The sequence below is a fragment of the Osmia lignaria genome, chromosome 1, assembly GCF_051020975.1.
Source record: "Osmia lignaria lignaria isolate PbOS001 chromosome 1, iyOsmLign1, whole genome shotgun sequence".
NCBI lineage: Eukaryota > Metazoa > Arthropoda > Insecta > Hymenoptera > Megachilidae > Osmia > Osmia lignaria.
The window spans coordinates 8404872-8410646 of record NC_135032.1 but is presented as its reverse complement, the minus strand read 5'-3'; the positions used below and the strand labels follow the sequence as shown (position 1 = coordinate 8410646).

Here is a 5775-nt window from a genome sequence, read left to right as displayed (position 1 = left end):
ATAGGAACAAAAAGAAACGAAGCAGTGACTATCAAGGTGGGCAACGAGCGCTCGTACGCAGAGGTGACCAAAGATCTTAGGAATAAAATGGGGAAGGAAGTCAAAGGAATCAAAAGAATACGGCAAACCAGGGCCGGTGACATTCTGGTTGAATTTGAGGAGAAAATAGATAGCTCCGAATTCCACGATAAAGTTATAAAAAGCATGGGAGCTGAGACCGTGATTAGGAGATTGATCCCTAAGACAACACTGAAAATATTGGACATTGACCCGGAAGCTGAGCTCGACGAAGTAATAGAGAGCATAGCAAGGGAAACGGGCCTCGCAAAAGGAACTTTCAGGGGGAAACGCATTAGGACGGCTTACATGGGCACCCAAGTAGCGATAGTGGAAGGACCAGGGGACATTATGAATCATATTAAAGAAAATAAGATCAAAATAGGATGGGTATACTGTAGAGTGAGACAGCTACCAAATGTCACAAGATGTTACAAATGTCACAATATGGGACATGTGGCGGTTAGGTGTGCACTCGCAGAAGGCATAAGGATATGCAGAAGGTGTGGCGAGAATGGGCACGTAATGACAGAATGCAGAGCTGAAAAAGCGAGGTGCAGACCTTGCGAAGAAAAAAGGCCGTAGTGGAGTAGAGCTGAACCATATAGCGGGCTCGCTGAAATGCCCACAGTACAAGGAGGCGATAGCAATTGGAAAGAAAAGCAAGTAAAATTCAAAATTAAAATATTACAAATTAACTTGAATAAATGCAGGCTGGCGCAGGACCTGCTAGAAGGAACAGTCGAGAAAGTATCTCCGGACGTGATCATGATTGCAGAACAAAACAAAAGCAAAAGCAAAAATTATTGGTTTAAGGATTGTAAAGGGGATGCTGCTATATGGATCACGAGCAAGGGTATAGCCAGAGTTAAAGACATTAATATAGTTAAACAGGGGATAGGAATGGTTGCAATCAGTTACAACAACTACCTCATAATTAGTAGCTATATATCGCCGAATATTGATGATAATACAGTCGATGGTAGATTGGACGAAATCGCTGATATTATTAAAGCTAAAAAATGGGCTGGAGTCATCTTGGCCGGAGACTTCAACAGCAAGTCCCTACTCTGGGGTGGCAGGATGTGGAACCCTAGAGGTAGAAAATTATTAGAATTTATGGCAAATCTAGATCTGATATACATAATGACTGAAGGGGGAAACACCTGCACCAGAGGAGCAGGTACAAAAATAGATCTTTTAATAACAGATACAAGGCTGAGCCATAAAGTAGTAGCAAGTAATGTCCTTACCGAATTTACTGGATCGGACCATCAATACCTGCTGCACACTATAGTAATCGATGAACCTGAAAAAAGCAATAAATTAGTCTTGAACGATAATGTTAGAAAGGTAGATAAAGACAAATTTGTGGAAATGTTTTTAAAGAAATTCGGAGATAGTGAGAACAATAGTTACAGTATTGGGGAAAATAGGGAGGATATTGATGCTGTGATGAGGGAGATCCAGAGTATTAGTAATAAGTGTAAGAAGAAGGAAGGTAGAATGTTTAACAAAACCCCGGTGCATTGGTGGTCTGTCGAAATCTTAAACCTCAGGAAGAGAGCTAACAGTGCGCGTAGGAAGGTGACCGGGGAAAATAGGAAAAATAATAGTGGGGTCATAACGTTACGTCAAGACGAGCTTAAGAGGGCAAAGAAGGAGCTTAATAGGGAAATTAGGACGGCCAAAAAAGGGGCGTGGGAGAAATTGATTGACACAGTAGATAGGGATGTATGGGGTAGACCGTACAAAACAGTGATTAAGCAAATCAACGGGAGTACTCCACCAATTAAATTAAACTCAGAACAGATTAAAATAGTGGTAGATGGTCTCTTTTGTATGAAGCCACCGACAAATAACGTAGACATAGCTGGAAATGAGAACGAGTTGGAAATGAACACTGGTGAGCGCATAGAAACCGTAGAGGAAAATGAGGATAAAATAACGGATATGGAAGTAATTCTAGCATGTAGAAAAATAGCGGTTAAAAAAGCACCAGGCCCTGACGGTATCCCTGCTGCGGCTGCAAGGGCTGTAGGACTTGGTGCGACCTCTTTCTGGACTAGATTACTAAACAAATGCATGGATCTGGGTCACTGGCCTGTAGAATGGAAAACCACCAGACTAGTGCTTCTACCAAAAGGTAAGTCAACAATTAAGGAAGGCACAGGGATTAACGTAGTGAAGCCGTCTGACTACAGACCACTATGCATTGCCTCCAATATCGCGAAAATATTGGAGCATATTGTTAAAAATAGATTACATGAGGCAATCAGGAGGGATGATTTGTCGCCGCACCAATATGGGTTCAGGAAGGGTTTAGGAACCGTTCAAGCCATGGAGAAGTTGATGGGATATTGGGACAAGGCAAAAAAAGAGCGCAGACATTGCCTTCTAATCCTACTGGACGTCAAAAGTGCAATCAACTCCCTGAGGTGCAAAAGCGTCATCCGTGAGATGAAGAGGAAAAGATTTCCCAGGAAAATAATAAAAAGGACTGAGTCTTATTTGAGTGACCGGTGGCTAGTCATAAACACAGATGATGGACATGAAAAAATAGAGGTATTTGGAGGGGTCGATAATTGGACCATTTATGTGGAACCTCGTATACGATGGCTTGCTGAAAATACGTCTTAGAAGAAATGTCTACTTGGTGGCATTTGCTGACGATATAGGTATTGTAATAATTGATAAGGATCTGGAAAGAATGAAATACACGGCCAATGCCACAATAAGAGATATGGTAGACTGGTACAAGGGGGAAGGCCTTGACCTGGCGCCGCAAAAATCGGAAACCATATTGCTGACGGGAAGAAAAAATCCTGAGGGTATCCCGGTGGAAATCGAGGGAAATCAAATACCGGTGTGCAAGGCGGCTAAATACCTTGGGGTTACTTTTGAATGCAACCAAGTATTTAAGCAGCATATTGAGAACGCGACTGAAAAATCGAGTAAATACGCGATGCATCTAAGCCTCCTGATGAAAAACACAAGAGGAGCAGGTCCAAAAGCCAGGATACTGTATTATAATGTTGTGAAATCAGTGGTGATGTATGGTGCGGCAATTTAGGCCAGGGCACTGACATATAAACTGAACACGAAAAAACTAAGGGACGCGCAGAGGCTACCGCTAAACAGAATTTGCAAGGCCTACAGAACAGTGTCTACGGAAGTCTTATGTATAATAACCGGGAACGTGCCTTGGGATTATACAGCAAAGGAAATTGCACGTATATACGTTAAAATAAGGGAGGCACAAGAAAAGGGGAAGCTTGAACAAAACAACGGAAAAGATAAAAACCGGATTAATAAAGAGATTGTGGAAGAAGAGACTAAAACAACAAAAAGAGAATGGCAAGAGGAATGGACTAACATGGATAAAGGCAGATGAACTAACAAGATAGTTAGTGACATTGGTGAATGGAATAGTGGGGGAATACCTCTCTTAGATCACCAGCTAGTACAAGCACTGACTGGCCATGGATGCTTTGGGGCTTTCCTAGCGAAGATTGGTAAGGAAAGGACACCAGAGTGTTGGTTCTGTGAGGATTTGTTCGATGACGCAGAACATACTCTCTTCACGTGTCCAAGATGGAAAATGGAGAGGATGGCGCTGGAAAAAGAAGTACATCCAGAAAAATGGGAAATTCAAAACATCGGACACTTACTGAAAAGGGATAAAACCAACGCATCAATTAGGAAATTCTGCGCTGTATGTATATCGGAAAAAGAGAAATGGGAGAAAACACACCGGAAAAAAAATAGGAAAGAATGGGGAAGACAAACACAAAATGCAAATTCAGGAACAGGAGGATAATACTAAAGGAGAAAACAATAAAGATAAGAATAATAGTAACAAAAGGAAAGAAAATCATCGTACCATTCAGATAAAGATAAAGAGTTAAGAGCCGCAATATGCTAGTTCGGCCTCGAAATGGGTAACGGTTCGTAAACGGTGGCAGGAGTTCCCAACTGGAAACTTCGGATGACTTGGTTAATTAAATACAATAGATGATTCATATCCCATAGCAGCAACGCTGATGGTGGCCGCGATAGATTAAGTCCTCACCTGAAAAATGGTATGGTGTATACGTGGTGCTAAAATAATTAAGGTAATTAGTATACTGAACCTAATGCATGTGAATCCTTAAAGCCTTAAAAGAAATTGGTAATTAAATTATACTACAAGGCAGTGGATACAGTATCTGTGGGGATGAATAGAGCTTATTCATCCAACTTTACTTATTATATATATTGACAATAATATTATCTAAATAGTTACGTAATTACCATCACTTTGTTATACTGATTTATTTATTATTTATTATTTTGGTTTTATCTACTTACTTGACGGATTTTATGTTTTTACCTATTGACTCTATTTTATTATATCTTATTTATTTACGTATTTACTTTACTTAATTACATACTGGATTCTAGTCATTTACTTATTGGATTATCTTATTTTATTTTATTTTATGTTATTTTATTTCTTTATTTATTTATTCATTATTTATAGCTTATTTTAGTTATACAAGCACTGGATATTATTTATTTAATTCCTGGTTCTTAGCTAACGGATACGACAAAGGTATGGTACTTACGTGTACGTCGATTATTTTGGTATAACCACAGATACTGGAGGTAACACACGTAAGACAGTAAAGCACATTGACGTCATGGTGTATACCCCATTATCTTCCCATTGAAGAATAAACGGAGGTGATGAGGAGTGGTGGCAGTCTGAAAGAAATTGAATAATGTAGAGGCTGGCAAAGCGTAATGAATAGAAAGAGTTACCTGTATAACCTACAAAGGAAGAATAATATAAATTAAATAGAGCAAACGGTGATATTGAATAATAAACAACGGTAACCGGAAACTCATCTGTTGGTAGTAAAAGAACAAGTATAAACCATAACGGTGCGATGTAGAGTGCGGTGACCCGGTCCAACGATACCTAAGGGGTTACAAGTAAAATAGTATGAGAAAGAGGAGAGTATAGAACTCGAAAATAGCAAGCTACAGTAGAGTACGGATTCCTACACCGATAGGCAATAGGAAAAGGTGTATAAAGAGAAAGTAGATCTATAATTTGTAAACTGAAAATAGATATGTGTACTCACCAGTGGTACATGGAAATAATATCATCCTTTCCTGGATATATCTTCAGGAATTCAAAAGGTATTTAGACTATAAGGGGAGTAATGGTTACTATACTATATTGGAAGGAAATGAAGGTATAAAAAAAAAACAAAAAAAAAATTAGTTTATACTTGCTATGATAAGGTGGAAATATATACAGTATTAAATAATGTTACGGGATTACTTACCTTGTTAAGTGATTCGCAAAGCCGGAAGGGTGGTAATTGAGTACTGGATAGGACAACATAAGAGAGTGAGTGAAATTAGTTATTGTAATAATGACAGATATTGCGTACAGGTTATAGTGCTGTGTGACACAACACCATCACGTTACGATCGGCCATACAGTACTACGCACATAGAGCGGCATGTCTATGACACGGATGGGCCTAGGGTTAATCCATAGAATAGGAGTACTTAGATGGTTGTACCCGGTAAAAAATATGTAACATAGAATAAATAGGGGCAATAGGTGAAAACGAGAGTCCAGTATATCTGGACCCGGGAGTAACTATTTGCTGTGATAGGAAACATGACATATGAATACTAAAATCAGGAGACCCGAGTATA

The 5775-nt window shown here is 39.4% G+C and overlaps 2 long non-coding RNA genes across 2 annotated transcripts; both read right to left on the bottom strand.

The window, feature by feature from the left end:
* Positions 1 to 761: 761 nt before the first annotated feature.
* On the bottom strand, positions 762 to 4948 carry LOC117611521 (uncharacterized). Its single transcript, XR_013065213.1, has 4 exons — positions 4665 to 4948; positions 3941 to 4129; positions 1311 to 1366; positions 762 to 1150 (listed from the first exon to the last, which is right to left on the bottom strand). It is a non-coding gene; the product is annotated as an uncharacterized LOC117611521 (long non-coding RNA).
* A 10-nt stretch (positions 4949 to 4958) lies between these two features.
* On the bottom strand, positions 4959 to 5572 carry LOC143308237 (uncharacterized). Its single transcript, XR_013065212.1, has 3 exons — positions 5394 to 5572; positions 5187 to 5279; positions 4959 to 5020 (listed from the first exon to the last, which is right to left on the bottom strand). It is a non-coding gene; the product is annotated as an uncharacterized LOC143308237 (long non-coding RNA).
* Positions 5573 to 5775: the final 203 nt, after the last annotated feature.